Genomic DNA, 16,701 nt, shown 5'->3' on the forward strand with positions numbered 1-16,701 from the left:
GGTGTTTACCGATGCTGTTGAAATGATGTACTCCCAGAAGTCCATGTGGCTGTGTAAAGAACAATAAGGTTATCGGGTGTTTTTTTTTTACGTGGAGTGACAGATATGGGAAGGAAGGCATGCATTATATGCCTATGTATTACGTAACATTCTCACTGGGAACGTGGTGGGTAGGAAGACCCAACAGATGAAGAGTTTTTTTCTCATTACGAACATTTACGTGAATAAATATATACATGAATCCACCAATGACACACATTGACTGACACCTGTTGCAAACGTGCTGCTGATGCTGCTCGTGTTTGTCGTTGCGCTGCATGGGCCCTGTGGCATGGCGGCTGATGGTGAATAATTTCCGCTGGCCACTGGTCATAACACCAAGTCGACATCCGATTTGGAAACACGAGCGGAAAGTCGTAAATCTGAAGACTCAACAATTCGCTGCTGCAACAACAACAACAAAAAACCACACGCGATTGGTCACGGGCAAAAAAACACACAATGCCGGAGGCGGAAACACAAACGTAGCCTTGTAATTGAATACTCGCCAAGAACAATTGGTAAAGTTTGGCACAGCCAAGAGTTACACAAACATCACGCAAAACGTGCCGACGATGAAACGCGTGCATGCAGCTGTGGAGGGACAATTTGTCGACAATGATAATGATGGAGGAGGGCCTTGGTTTGGCGCGTGTGTATGTGCAGTATGTTTGCACTGGGCTAGGAATTCGGAGACTCTAGTTCAGTTACGGGCCAAAGCAAACAAAATCTCAGCAGTCCTTGGGGCCTACCCGAGGTCGACTCAGCCTTAAATGAGTACCTGGGTGCGGTGTGTACACGTCGCAACTGGGGAGACGAAAGGCAGCCTGGGTCGTGGTGCTGACCACACACCCCCTCGTGTACCCATGCAGGCCATCATAGGTGCTTGCTAACTGCACTTTCCCCAAAAGTCTGTTAAGGCTACACAGGGGACCTTTGTCGTTGTGTATGCACACGCGTCCACAAAGGAGGAGGTGCGCGCGTATGAACAACGAGTCTTCGCGTGGCCTCCGGGGTAGCTCCATCGCGTGTACACACACACGAGCGTGCGTGCGTGCGTGAGCGGGTGGATGTTTGCGCGAACGCACGCGCGTATGTGTGCGTGCGCGTGTGTGTGCGCGTGTGTGTGCACGTGTGTGTTCGTGTGCGTGCGCGCGTGTGCGTACACGTGTGTGTGCGCGCGTGTGTGCGTGCGCGTGTGTGTACGTGTGTGTGCGTGTGTGTGCGCTTGTGTGTGTGCGTGTGTGTGCGTGCGTGCGTTTGCGTGCGCGTGTGTGTGCGTGCGCGTGTGTGTGCGCGGGTGTATGTGTGCGCGTGTGTGTGTGCGCGTGCCTGTGCGTGCGCGTGCACGCGTGTGTGCGTGCGCGCGTGTGTGCGTGCGCGTGTGTTTGTGTGCGCGTGTGTGCGCGCGCGTGTGTGCATGCGCGTGTGTGTGCACAGGCTCCCCCCAGGGGCACCACCGCGGCCATCTCGTCCCTTGGGGGGGGGGGGGGGGTCTGTGAGTGGGGGATCAAACGGCGCCGGCGAGGCCGTGTCACAAAGCTCACACGCAACATAGCGTGCTGCTAAACGAGGGGGAGCGAGGGAGGGAGGGATTCGAGGTGGGGGGGGGGGGACTTTGGGGTGGGAACCGAGAGGGCCCTGGGGTCTCGCAAACACGCGCAGCCGTAAACGCCCAGCGCTTGTCGAGCCGCGTGATTTTAAATGGCCATTACCAGATACATCTTCTTCTTAATTAAAATTGGACTCACTGCAGCACGCGACATATTTGCCCGGAGTGTGGCAATCTCCGTGGAATGCACTTCTCGTGCCCAGAGATCAGCTGAGTTTCCACCCCAGGGCACCGAATCATTGCCGTGCACACACACGTATACCCATCTCTTTACAGGCATCAGCTTACAGAGCTGGCTTTAAACCAGCAGGAGTAATACTGTGGTTTCGTACGAGATGAAACGTAATTTGTTTGTGTATTTAGTAAGAAAGGGTATTCTTACAGATTTAGCTGATTGATCAGGTGATCATAACATTAGCAGCCTTTCTTTTGAGCTCTTACCTTTCTCCAAACCTCACCTGCGTCTCGCACACAGGGTCACACGGGGCAAGAACACAAACAGATGCTCATGTTGTCCTTTAACACTGTGAACTGCGGGGACACTTGTTAGCGAGCATCTCTTGTGTCCAGCACAGGGGACGACGCTCAGGTAAATGCCGTGCCGGGCTGTCATTGACTCGATCGCGCTGCTGCTGTGAATGTAGAAGTGCCCCATTGAAGCCTCTCCGTCCTACAGGCCATGATCACTGCCGTTGCCCAAGGAGTAGAAACCGCTCGTCTGACTCTCCTTCTGTTCTCTGATGTAGGCCAGTCGGACGAAACGTCGCGATCTGTATTTCCTCTCAATGGTAGTAAAACAAAACAATATGCTACCGGCTGTGACAGATGGGATCACAAACGTGGACATTGACACAGACTATGGAACTAAAAGCTGAAAGTGCGCAAAGAGGGTTGCAGAGGTCGCACGCTTAGAATTGCACTGAGAATCACAGAGAGGAACACGCGGATGAGAAAACCTATGCAAGTTAGAGACATCGTATTGTCTGTTAGGAAAAAGAAATTAGTTTATGCAGGAAGCAATATAAGGACACATGGCCGGTGGTCGAGACAAACGATGCAGTGGCAGGCAAAGGCAGGAGGAGCGTGCCCGAGAGGATGGATTGTTGCATCGCGAGATGGCGACGGCTACATCCAACAACGATGACGATCATTATTGTGAATAAGTTGGTTTATCATGAAGTATGCCGGTTGCGTGGGTGCATACATGCACATAAAAGAGTAGAAGGGAAATCCGTGGGGAGTCGTGGCACGTGCAGTGGGAGTAGGGCAGCTCGTGCGTGGCAAAGTAAACCATATCCAGGCAGCCGCACGCCCACGGCCCCCACGTGCCCCCCACGTGCCCCCCACGTGCCCCCCACGTGCCCCCCACGTGCCCCCCACGTGCCGCCCGCGTCGCTGGCTCACAGCGCGGTTCCTCTCCCACTCTGCGTATTAGAGGGGCGCGGAACCTAAATTTAAAGTAAGGTATTTCTTTTATTTTATTGTACCAGAAAAGGTACCCACTGAGCTATGTAGATCTTTTTGCAGAAGTGACATGGCCACGAATGATATCTCAACGACAGTGCCTTGTCGCGTGGAAATTTAAAGCAGCCAAATACTCGAAACGCATGTTTCTGAGTGTGGAGAGAAAAACCGGAGGACCCGGAAAAAATTCCACGCGACCACGGGGAGAGAGAGAGACACGCAAACTCCAAATATACAGGCGCCAGGGTCGGGATCGAACCCACAACCTCCTGTATACCAGGCGAGGTAGTTAACATCTCGCCACCATGGCGTTCGAAGGGCACCCCCTGTGTGTCATGGAAGTGACTCAGCGCCTGGCCTGTAAGTGGGCATGAGTCTGCCAGTGAGTGACGATGTGTAATGCCAAATGCGCAATCTGCGATGCAGTTTTAAGAATTTGCCAAATTTGTACCGTGACACCAGCGCGCAAGGGCCCACTCATTTTAAACAACGTCACGGGATCTATAACGTCCGCTGTGAAGAAGACGGCGCGAGTGTGTTGTTGAGGTTAATACACCCGCGGTGATAACAAGGGCAGCCTGCCGGGTTCGAACCGCGAGCCTCTGCAACGAGCGGAGACGGCACCGCCGCTGGGCCAAGTCACTGCCCCAGCGACGCTGCCAATGAAGGAAGCCGTACAGTGGGGAATAGCGACACATTCCTCTTCGCCGAGTTACTTCACAGTGGCAGATTTTATAAACACGTTTTTTTCTTCTCCTCAGGAATTGAATGTCAGTGTTGTGACCCGCATATTTGAACTTCAAGGCCAATGTGATAATGCGAGTGACATCGCCCTTCATATTCCTGATGTACACAGGAAGCTGGATGCCAAAGTGATTTAGAATGTCAGAGTTGGGTTTGCTTGGGGCTGACAGACGCACAAGTGAACCCGTGTGTGTGACCTGCGTCCTCTATGAGCAGATAAACACATGAAGTGGTAACCGTCACGATCTACAGTACCCGTGCCATGGTGAGCGCACTGCGCTGTGAACCAACCCGCACTGACCAGCGAGGTGAGGTCTGGTCACACAACCCCGTAACCTCAAGTGTAACGACAACGATGTATAATGGGTGTTAACTAAACAAAACAATGGGGGTTTGTGTTGTACTCTGAGACAGACGTCAAGTTATCCGAGGCGTCGCCTCTTGCTCCAGCGGCGCGCCATCCCTTGGCTATCGCATCTCTCTACGAAGCCGCGCTCCTTTCGGCGTGAGCGCTCGATAGTGATGACACCGCGATGGACTCGGGTACAGGCGGTGTGACTGGAAGACGGACATCACTCTTTAAATTAACTCGCTTACACCCTCCCTCGTCCACGTGGGCGTTTATTTGAGCGGGATGCTGGATTTTATTATTCTGCCCAATTAGTGTCAAGACGTTTGCTCGCGATGCGCCAATGCACTCCCAAGAAGGCCGCGCGGCTGATGGGATGTGTACAATATACTTAAATTATTCATGCAGAGAGACAAATGCATATAGAACTTCTTTCGCCCCGTCCATATCCAACCGTGGTAATCGGAGGTGCGGTGGAAGGACAACAAACTAAACACAAAATGCAGTTCTAAAGAAATTAGATTACAAAAAATATGCACAAGTGCATATCTCCAGTGGCTTCCTAATATCGGAATGAAAACGTTCCAGACGGCCGCAGAAGCGCATCTGAAAGCGCGTGATGCGGTGACCGTCTTTGTTCTATGACGAGCCAAAAGCCGCCGCTGCGAGGATGACCGCCGGAGTTCGCGTGATGATGGTTTATGCTCCTTGACGAGATCAGCGAGGCAACGTGGTGGACGTTTAACGTGGGCAGGAGGCGTACTTTCCGCGTATTATATCACCGAAGGATCATTGTGTTCCATGAGCGCGTGCACTGCACCCTAGCTTGTCGTGGGGTATCGGGCGACCCGATCGCAGAGTCGGGTGTGGAGGCTGACGTGTTGAGACTGCGTCAGTGCGTCCCAGGCGGGCTGACTGCTCCATTGTCCGTATTCCTTAACAACTGGACGACCCGGTCTGTATTGGTCTCAAGTGCGATCGCTTCGGATGAAACGATGGCGAGGCAGAAGATTGAGTGTGCACGACTAGGCAGTGACGCGGTGGCCCATGTAATCGTTGGTACCTTTCATTCCGTTGTGCACAGCTCAGCGCTGCGAGACTGAGCATGTTCACATTCGGAACTCACAGGCCCCTTATTCTTAATCACTGCTTGGCTCTGGCTCAAGCGAGCCGACTCAAAGCCATGCTCAGGATTTCCACCGGAGCAGAGCCACGGCTGAGCCGCTCACTCGCGCGTCTTTGCCAGCAACTCCGGGGCTAAAAGCTGAGCCGAGCCTTGAGTGTTAGAGGCTGAGCTAGAGGCGAGCCGAAACTAAGAACACGGCCATACAAGTAATATAACAGGCCCCCAATATCTACACTTGGTGATGTATCGCTTATATGCGCCTGCAACTCGCTTTAATCTGCGTGGATAGCGGAGTTGGAATACGTAACATTAGGTGAACAAGTTTAACAAAAGTTTAGTTTATTTATTTATAACGGGGCTTAGACCATCATCAGCTGCACACTCGAGAGCCCGGTTTCAACACGGATGGCTGTTTCCGATTGGGGTTAAAACCGATGGCGATGTTCTACGAATATTACTCGAGAAGTGGCCGTGATTGGCTATGAACCCCATGACGAAGTTTGAGTTCTGGCCACGGCTATCATCAGTGGTATCTGAACCGGTCCTGTCCCCTCCCACTTCATCAACCCAGCCTAGTGAAGTATGGTCAAACAACCATCATGACTGAAGCAATGGGGAGAAGCCTTCATCCAACAGCTGATTAAGCAAAGGTTGTAATAATAATTGTTTCAACTTTATAAAAAGTATAAAGTTAAAGAGTCTGCTCAAACCAGCAGTAGAGGAAATTCCACATTCCTATGGCAGGGGTAAGTCTTCTACTGTACTGAATAATTGATCGCTGAAATGAACTCGATCCAGACCCGGACGCCTGCTGTGTATTTGAAGTTTCCATGTTCTCCTCGTGGTCGCGTGGATCTTTCTCCGTGTCCTCCGGTTTTTCCACATTTAGAGACATACATTTAGAGTATTTGGCTGCTATAAATTTCCACACGATGAGCAACTTCGTGGAGCTATCATTTGTGATAGCAATGTCCCTTCTGAAAAAAGCCATATAACTCAGGGGGCCTTACCTGGTAAAATAAAATAAAATGTTTTTGTGAACTCCCAAAGCACACGACAGTCGGTAGCTGCCTGCTCACTGCCAACCGAAGTACGAGATAAATTATAAAATAAACAAACATCCACCGCTGGCGGTGTTTCATCGAACCGGTAAAACCGGTCCGGCCGCGCTCACCTCGTGTCCGGTTCGTGGCAGAGATTATTTCCCCGGGTGAGGAGCGCTCCGGGGCTGGAGCCCGCAGGGAGTCACGCGCTCCCCCTTTGTGTCGCACGCGCGCTGCCCACACAACCCCCCATCGAACAATCGAACAATATGCCGTGGGATTTGTTGGGACTATTGTGTCCCAATGTCCCCCGGGACTGAGAGAGAGAGAGAGTGAAAGAGGCGGAAAACTCGGGCGGCTCTCGCGAGTCGGGGCGCTCATCCCCTGCGATGTGCGGGATAAATAAAACTCGACGCGCCCCAGATCCCGCAAGACGAGCGACGTCGAGCCTTGAAGAGGGGCCGTGCCTAACAGGTGCTATAGGCTGCCGCGGGGGCTACGTGGCGGGCAGCGGAGGGCGGTGCAGCAAAATCCACGGTTGTGCTGTAGTGCCCTGCTTCTATGCGCCCCACCTTCACGTAATTTGCGAAGGGCGAATATCCCCTACATATCGCAAGTGCGGAGACCGTAATCTAGCAGTGGACAAACACAATCAACCAAAACAATACACACATTCGGTCTCCGTACTAGGTGACATTTCGCACAATGGTCCTTCTTTAGAGCAAATCGACGAGATAAATAGTGTGGTGAAGAGTCGCAAGACTGCGCTATACAACATAGGGCCTGATTAGAACATTTCAAAAGTGTTTCCAATTGACCAGTTTTAAATTGACATATGATTAGTTAGGCACGTCTATTCTTCCGTGATCTCCATGTCACATAACCCCCACCACCCCCACCCCAGCAGCGCCGCAATGGGGCCGCACTGAGACCCCGCTGAGTGCCAGGACCCCGGTTCGCGCCGTGACGCGGGCTGCAGAGGCAGCGCGCGGCGCTCCGAATACCCCCAATGAAGTCGCCGCACCAAGGATGTAAAATGTCGTTTATTTATTTTAAGACAAATGAGCGCAGAGCGGCGAGGAAAGTTTCAAAATAAAAAAAAGTATATAAAAAAAACCAACGTCTATCTCCAAATATGTATAAACATGACATTGAAGCAAGGGCGACTCGGGCGCATGCCTCCCCGCGCGTGATAAGGGCGCCGCCGCCGGAGCCGCGCCGCGTGCGTGCGCGAGCATCGGGGCACGGCGCGATCAGCCGAGCGGCTCGCACCGCACGTGTGGAGTCTGCTGCGTGCGCCGATAACATCGCCGCCAGACGAGGTGGATTAAAACAGCTGGGTGCCCGCGTGCCCGTGCGCGTGTGCCCGTGTCTGTCCCGGAGTCTTATTGCGTCGTACGCAATAAGAATGTACCCGAGGGGGGGGGGGGGTCCCGAGCCATGCCAACGCTGCTCATCGCAGGCACGGGCTCCGTAGCCCGTGCATCGTCGTTCGCATTGAAGCGGCGTTGTGGCGTAGGCAGAGATAGCCGCCTCGTTCGAGTTGAGCCAAACGCGTTGGGGTTTGCCACCTGTCCTGGAATTGGCATCTGCATTGTCGGGTGGTCGGGAATTGATTTGTACCGAGATCGGGCCACCGTGCTTGTGTTGGGCCTCACTAGAGGATGATACTGCACGGGTTTGACCATCGACTCGGTTGCTCGCTCACAAATTCGTCCGGGTTCGGTCTGCAGTGGAAAAGGTGGCAGCCCAAATTTCATGGCATTCCACGAAATCGCTCAGAACACGTGCGGCTGCGTGTCCGGGACTGGCCGTGGGATGACACTTCTGGCATATTCGTAATGTACAGCCCTTCGTCAACCTACTGCTGGGTGAAGGCTTCCCGAATCCATGTCGATCGTGTGGGTTATAGTGATGTTGTATACACCTGTCCATCACAGGTGGTTGCGACACGGTAGGCAGCGGGGTTCATCGTCCGACCTCTTCATAGGCCCGGAGATAAATAACAGATTTTATATTGAGACATCGTCACGGCCAAAGCCAATTGATGCCCCCACCGCGTCTCCTCGCTGCCCTCCGCCAGATCCCGCAGCTGCCGCACAGTCGACACGCAGCGACCTCCTAGATCCGTCCGGACGGTCTCAATGCCACCATCTGCTCCGATTCGTGGAGACCGCTCCACGCTCCCTTCCACCGAAGGAACAGCAAAAAGCTAACTTTTACTAAATACAACAAAACCTACGTTTGGCAACGCTGGAAAAAAACCAGACGATTTAAATGTAGTGCTGCACACTGCACTGGCACTCGTAACGTGGAGGGCACAGCGCTTTTTAGAGAGCGGAGCCGTGTCGAACGAGCAGGCGTCTAAATGGCGGCGCGCTGGTGCCACCCTCGTGAGGTCAACGGACTCCGCGTCACCGCCGCGGTGCCGCGCCGTGAACTCCGGGAGGAATTCGCTGCTCTGCAGTTCCCAACGTCTGCAAAGAGTCGCGGATGATTCGGATTCGCGGTGCAGCTATCTCCAACAAGACCGTGAATTCGGCGTCACGTGACTACTAGAGACATTACAATCGCTTGCCTTGTTTTACCTTACAAATAGTTAAGTTAATAGACGAATCACAGTTACATTATTAGAAGTGTGCTCTTTCAATGATTATTTTGTATTTCGCTCTGAATTAAACTTTTTACATGCACCCCTAAATGTATTCTTGAACCTGAGGCCCCTTGAGTTAATTCGGATCCTTAGGTGTCTGTTTGTCTATGCCCAGTGCCGCCACTGCCTGAGCGTCTTGGCACAACGTTGCGACATTAGCCTCACTGATAGTAATGGACAACATGGCCCTGAAGGAGGATGCTGTGTCTGGTGTAGACCAATCCGTTTTAAAGGCAATGCCAGATATTACCAGAGCATGTTTTTGTTTGCATGTTCACCACAAGCACGTGTGGTTAATGCCGACTTGATTCCTTGCAAAAGGGTTTTATTTGGTGTTTCAACATCTTAACACAATTGTTTTATTTCTAGAAATGGTAAAACCTATTCTTATTTTTTTAATACATCCTCTCAGTCCATGTTGATGTTCCCATAACTTAATCTGCTACGAATATTTTTTTCTCTCAAAGTAATTTGGCTGAGCCAACATTTTTTCAGAAAATGTGTTATTATTGATTTATGTATGTGTACTGTTGATCGATTTACTCTGCAGTGTGGCTGTTTTTAACATGATTAGTTTCGCTTAATTGTTGTAATAATTGTTTGTGTTATTGCTTTTATTCTATTTTTGTGTGACCCTGGTCACCTCTTGCAAGTGAGACCCCCGTCTCGTGCGTTCTCAGCTGGTTAAACAAAATACACGTGAACTTGAAACCCACAAAGTCATTTGTTGAGAGAGATAAAAGCAAAACTCTTCAATCAAAAGGAAGAGAGGCCTTGATCTGGCAGCCTTCCAGGTGAATAATAATAATAATGGCACGCAGCGTATCTAAGCCTCGCTTCATTGACCGTAGCCGCTGAACGTGGAGCGCCCGTGGCTCGATCTCTCGCACAGCTGAGTCGAGAGAAACGCGAGTGGACACGACCTGGTGGGGCACCAGTCCCTGACCTCGTCGACCACGCCACGTGAATCCTGCCCCGCTCTCGCGCTGTTGTGGCCGCGAGCTCCCCGCGAGCTCCCCGGAGAGCCGGAGGCGATAAGGGGGTCCCCTGCAGGGGACGTGAGGGTCAGAGCGGCTCAGCAGCAGCAGGAACCTCATGAAAATACGACCTCTAATCCCAGTGCTCTGGACGCAATTTACACTGCGTATAGTACGAGAGAAAGCGATTTACAAATATGTATTAATATCCCTTACGAACTTCTGAGGTAGATCGTGTTATGCTTTGGGCCATTGAAATCGGGGTTTTGTTTGTATAAGGGATAGGGTGCTAGCACGCGAACCCTTCACCAGCCCGCACTGACCAGCGGCGTTGATGAAGGACGCTCACACAATCCCCGTGACCGACACGGCAATGGGAGGTCCTCATCCAGCGGTTTATTGACAAAGGGCTGTGCATTATGACTCTCATTATAATTATCATCACCCTTGTATCTTCCATCCAGACGCTTTCTTCATCAACGGTGGCCTTTCTGATTTAAGTTCACACTTTTGCTTTGCCCTGTAAGTAGAACTTCTTTCGTACCGTACGTAGCCAACCTTGGATGATCATCGCACAGATTACAGCCAATAGCTCACCTGATCGGTAACACTTGCACGTCGCACTGTCAGTGAAACCACTTTGGCTCGGCAGCCGATCCTAACATCTCAGTCTCAAATACCGGATTTAAGTCTCAAAAGTCGACACCACCTCATGCGCAGATAGGCATGCCGGTTAATTGTGTTCCAATTGGCATTCTGTTTTAAACATCGAGGTTACCGCCTGTCGCGGTCAGACCCCGACAGTAATCGGGTAGCAAGAATGTATTTTTACCGAGATCGTGTTGAGAACGTTATGACAGTAGACGGAACAGTTCCAACAACAGACCTCAGAATCAGAATATGTATATAGACACAAGAGGAATCCGATGAGCTATGAAGCTCTTGTTTCACAGATGTCCAGTAGGGGAGGGTCAGAATGTTACAACAACAAACAATACAAAACACGACAGGATACATACAAATACAACTAAACCATCCAAACCCTACCAGGCAAAGACCACTGAGGTATCAACTCATTTTTCAAAAGCAACCTGGCCACAAACGATAGCTCAACGAAGTCCCTTATCATTGTAGCAGCAGCATAACAATTTCAAGTCTAAACGCATGTGTCTAGGCTGGCATAGAAATATGTCCAAGCTTGCTGTGTGTGCAAAAAGAAAAGTAGCAAGCCCTGCTTGAAGCACGACGATGAATTCCCTCTTGAACATTCGCCCTGCCTTTGAGGAAACCCGTGTGCGTGTCACTATTGTACGACTCGAGTGCAGAACTGCAGGGTTTGTGGAGCACGCTGGAATTTGCTTCGCGTTTTGTAAATATTGTCGAAGGGGCAGGAAAACATCTCTCTGCCTGGGACTGCCCAGGCACACACGCGTACAGCCCTCCACAAAGACAAAGATCCCCCGTATAGCCCGAACAGACTGTTGGGGCAAGTGCTGTTAGCGAGCACCTATGAAGTCCGGACCAGCACACGGGGGGTGGGTGGCCAGCACCACGCCCGCCCGCCTTTGTCTCCTCCAGTGGCGATGTTTACTACACACCGCACCAGATACTTATTTGAGGCTGAGTCGACTTAGGGGAGGCCCAGAACCGGTTCAGATATTCATCACTGTTGTTGGGCGTGAGCGGGAATCGAACTTCGGGTCGCCGGGTTCGTAGCGCAGCACAGCGCTAAGCACTACACTACCGCTCCCCACACAGCCGACACACACACGCGCACGCACACACTTTGCGAGCAACACGTGTTGACACAAAGTAGCACGACATGTTCCCGTGATGCACCCAACAGATAATTTTTGTGCTGCAAAACAAATGTTTTATTTATCATCTACAAACCCCCACTCCCCCAACATTTATAGGATATTTTGTTCACCAAGTTTATGTAGATTATGCTTATGTTCAGAGTTTTCTTGTCTTAAACCAATGCTGCTGATGGCTGAGGGCAGGCCTTCATCCAAAAGATCCCATCAGCCACACAGCCCTCTGGGAGGACATTTTATTTTCCCAGCATCATTTATCGAGACAAGCAAAGCTCGGACTCGTTTCCACTTGGTTGGTGTCTCATTAGCAGAGAATGCCACGTGCCAGAAGCCGCGTGTGAAATGCTTCAGAGGAGATGCGAAGGAATCAAAATACCCTACTTAAAGTATTTGTAAGGCTATTGGTTGAGCCCAGTTTCCAAAGTAGAAAACATTTAAACAATCTATAAGGAAAAAATAAGTTCTCCACTCTATTTTCCAAAGCCTCCTTTCCAAAACAATAATATCTGTGGACTCTAACCTGGTTAAATAAAGGGTAGTGAACTGATAACACGCTGTGTATATCTTTTGCACGCCAATATTATGTTTTGCCTTCCTGTAGATGGTTAGGTCCTAAACTTCGCTGACAATAACATCGGCTTTCCTATTTTTCTCTGCGAGCAAGCAAACGCTTATTATTGTTGGCTGACTTAATTTCCTACCCCTTGTCTTCGGAACAACACCTCCGAGAACGTATTCATTGCCATTCGTGCAGCGTACGTCTCAGATCGCGATGCTTCACCTTCCCTCGTTTGGCTGCTATTCCGTCTTCAGTCTCGTCCGTCAGCCATCACTCCTCCCAGCAGTGCGTCGTGGCCAGAGCCACTTGCTCTGCTTCGGAGGCAATGCCATGCCTCTAATTTACCATTGTTCTCGCATAATTTCAGGAGCATTGGTGAAACACAAGCAGAGCCAGGGGAGCCAGGCTTGCTTAAACCAATGCTGGTGAATTGCCAGATGTTCATTAGCCAGGACTCTTTCTGCTCGATATGAGTCCGAGTTAAATGTAAAAACCATATCACACAGAACACAAAATAATGACGGTTCTTTATCAACACAAGCCTGGGCCCATGGGACATCCAGTCATAGACATGTATAAATAGTGCCACGCAGTCTGCACGTGATGCTCTGCCAGCAGTAGCTGCAGGAAACGGATGGGCACCGCCTTCCTGCACTATTTTCAACGAGCAGCAGCAATAGCAACGTTTATATGCTCACAGAGGTCCACTTACCAAGAGCAATCACCAAGCTTTGCTCAATCGAGGGATGCACTGCGCATTAGGAGCAAGCTTTATGCAACACAGTTGGGCAACTTGCGTGTAATGGGGCACTCGGGTTTCCACTGTCCGGGAGAGTCTGAAAATTGGCATCAGTGTTTGGGTGGCAGGAATTGATTTATGCTGAGATCTGGTACGGTTATTGTGCTGAAATTTATTACAGTGGGACCGCACAGGTTTGATTTTCCTCGGCTGATTGAGAAATCTGTTTGGGTTTGGTCTGCGGCGGGAAAGGTGGCAACCCCCACGCAGCACCCTCATGTAACCCACGCACATTCACCTTCAATTTCCTGGCACGCAGCATTGGCACTTTTGTTTATCACAACTGCTTCGTGATAAGGCCACTGCGTAAATGCACGTACGCCACATCCACTCTGACGACAGTCGCCACTTTTGTCACTGTAGACCAAACCCAGGCGTAATTCTCAGTCAGCATCGGTCTATCAAATATGTGCAGTATACTTGAGTGAAGGTCAGTACCAAACCAGAATCATATCTAGGTACAAATCAATTCCTGCCACCCGAACAGAGACGCCAATTCCAGAGCTGTCTGGTGTCAAACCTGGATAGGTGACAAACCCTAACCCAACTTACACGTCCCATATGAAACACCCATCTGTGTCACTCTGATGCTGTAATATGAGACTCGTTGTGTAAAGAGTGTGGTGGTGTAGGTGAGCTGTCCATTCGTTCCGGCGTGGACAGTGATTAATCCATGGCGCAAAGCAGAAACTTTAGTGGTGTAATTGTTTCTGTCTACATATGATCCTTATGGTTGTACCCCGGGGTACCAAATAATACAGAATGGCCGAGGCAATTAAAGATTTTATTTATGGGACAATATATTTTCCAGGGGTGTACTTAACGCCACGACTGGGGTACCAATCAATCCGAAATCAGTGCTACTCCGCAATGTCGAAATGCAAATAAAGATATCCACATTCTTGCTGCTGATGAGGGCCGATCGACTGTTGTGATGCCCCGTGAGGACTATGATAATAAAATCGAAGATTACTCGATGAAGTTACCTACCTTAAAATTCAACGAGACCCAACCAGCATCGTGGAACGTAAAACAACAGCAATCATTGCCAAGTCATCAATTCCCAAGGAAGAGCAATACCTGATCAAACCAAGGGCATCAAAACCACCAAGACTTTATGGGTTACCAAAAATTCACAAACCTGATGTCCCATTAAGACCCATAGTTAGTACAATAGGCTCTGCCACGTACAAGTTAGCACAATACGTAACGAAACAAATACAGCCCTACATTGGTAGGACCTCTGCGTTCATAAAAAAACTCTGAATATCTCTTAAATATAATTAAACATATTAAGCTTAATCCTAATGATATTCTCGTAAGTTTTAATGTGACCTCTCTGTTCATGAGGGTTCCGGTCAACGAGTCAATTAAATTACTCGATACTCTGGTAACGAACAACGGTTTCGCCAGAGATATTCCAAGACTATCTGAACACTGTCTAAAGAACACCTACTTCTTGTGGCAAGGTGACTTCTATAAACAAAAGAAAGGAGTAGCAATGGGCTCTCCTTTGTCTCCTGTGATAGCGAATTTGTACATGGAAGATTTGGAAACAAAAGCAATAGCTTCAAGCACACTAAAACCATCGGTTTGGTTTAGATATGTGGATGACACATTGGTGGTCTGGCCACAAGGCAAAGATACACTGAACGCATTTCTAAATCATCTCAACTCGCAAACCCCATCCATCCAGTTCACCATGGAAGTGGAAGTTGACAGAAGTCTACCATTTCTGGATATTCTGCTCGGACGGGGTAGAAATGGTAAAATAACACAGTGTTTACCGACAGAAAACGCATACTGACGCCTATCTGAATGCAGAATCACACCATCACCCCGCACAGAAATATGCTCTTATCAAGACGCTCATTCATTGAGCTAAAAAAGTGTCAGATGGTGACAGTCTGAGAAGTGAAATTCAACATGTTAACAGAGGCGCTGCAAATGAACAGTTACATTGATGCACAAATCAACAGGGCATTGAATACCAAAACCAAATCAAATAAGAAGACCTTTGAAACTGCCCAAGTAATGAAAACGATTAAAATACCGTACATTGCGGGAGTAACTGACAAACTAGCCAGTTGTTTGGAAAAACAAAACATCCGAGTCAGATTTGGCACGGTACATAAAATACAGAATTTCATATCTGGTACAAAAGATGTATTACCGAAGCTATCAACAGAAGGTCTGTACATGATTAACTGCACGTGTGGTAAATGTTATGTTGGGCAAACAGGAAGAATTATCAGCACGAGACTAAAAGAACATCAGAGAAATATTCAATCCTCCCAAATGCAACTGTCAGCAGTATCAGAACACGCGTGCCAACAAGGACACTCAATTGATTTTGATAATGTTGAAGTATTGTGCAAAACTAGCTACTACTGGCCAAGACTAATTGAAGAATCTATCTAAATTGAAAGAAATCAAAATAACTTTAACCGTTCGAATAGCTATCGTCTTAGTGCTGCGTGGAATCGAATAAAAAAAACATGATTTAAATACATGCCTACAAAGGGCAGCGTACTTCACTAGGGATTACCGTTGGTAGGGCTATTTTAATAGACACAATAGATAGGAAGGACAAGTTCCAAGGGCTCGCATAATGCACATGCATAATGTACGTTGCCTCAGTAATCCCCCCCCCCCCCCCCGATCATTGTGCAAGAGCGCAGAAGCGTGGTCAACACTTCTACGCCTCTATATAAGGAACGAAACAGGTGGACTTCTCCACAAATCTGGCTGTCGCCTGATGAAGCTAGTTGTAATTACTGGCGAAACGTCGTACTCAGTTTGTAAATGTTGTGGTTTGAGTCTCCAACACACCGGTGTGCTGTACTAGTGACAAATTGGCACGTTCTGTTTACGTGGCAACCCTTACTAGTTGGCTGTGTCGGGTGGTGGCGGGTTTTAACGACACATTTATATATTTACGCGATCGAACCCAAAAACCTCTATTATGGATGCTATTGGTCGCGAAAGCCTACGTGTTGAAATGTCAAATGAAGTGAATTATGGAGAAATATGTACAGTACATTATCAAGTTCAGATTTCTAGGAGCACCCCACCTACTGTCTCTATTTAATGTGTTTGCTTCCGGTCCGCTATCAGAAGCTGACCTCTCTGCTGTTTTCCAGTCGTTTCCCTCCGAAGGACATCTTCCACCGTTGAGACCTTGTTTCTCGTGAACTTTGGTGTCTTATTCTCTGCAAAGTTCGTACAGCGTTTCCCGCTGTCCCTTCCCATTGGACGTTACGATGCCGTCAGCAAAATCTGCGATGTCCTGACATCGTTCTTAATATCGACGCCGTTGTTTCTCCAGTCAAAGTATTTGGGAAAATATTCAACAAATAATAACTTTGCGCGACTCCCCTTTAACTGTGCATTTGGTAAAAACGTAATCTTAGTATTTTTGGCTGTTCCATTTTTGTAAATGTTTTTTTTTAATTGGTAAATGTTATGTTCAGACCTCGGTTCGTGAAAACTTAGATGAGTGGCGTCATCTTTGTACCC

Source organism: Lethenteron reissneri, chromosome 6 (genome assembly GCF_015708825.2).
Source record: "Lethenteron reissneri isolate LAM-NWPU_2019-01 chromosome 6, ASM1570882v1, whole genome shotgun sequence".
In the NCBI taxonomy this organism is placed as follows: Eukaryota; Metazoa; Chordata; class Hyperoartia; order Petromyzontiformes; family Petromyzontidae; genus Lethenteron; species Lethenteron reissneri.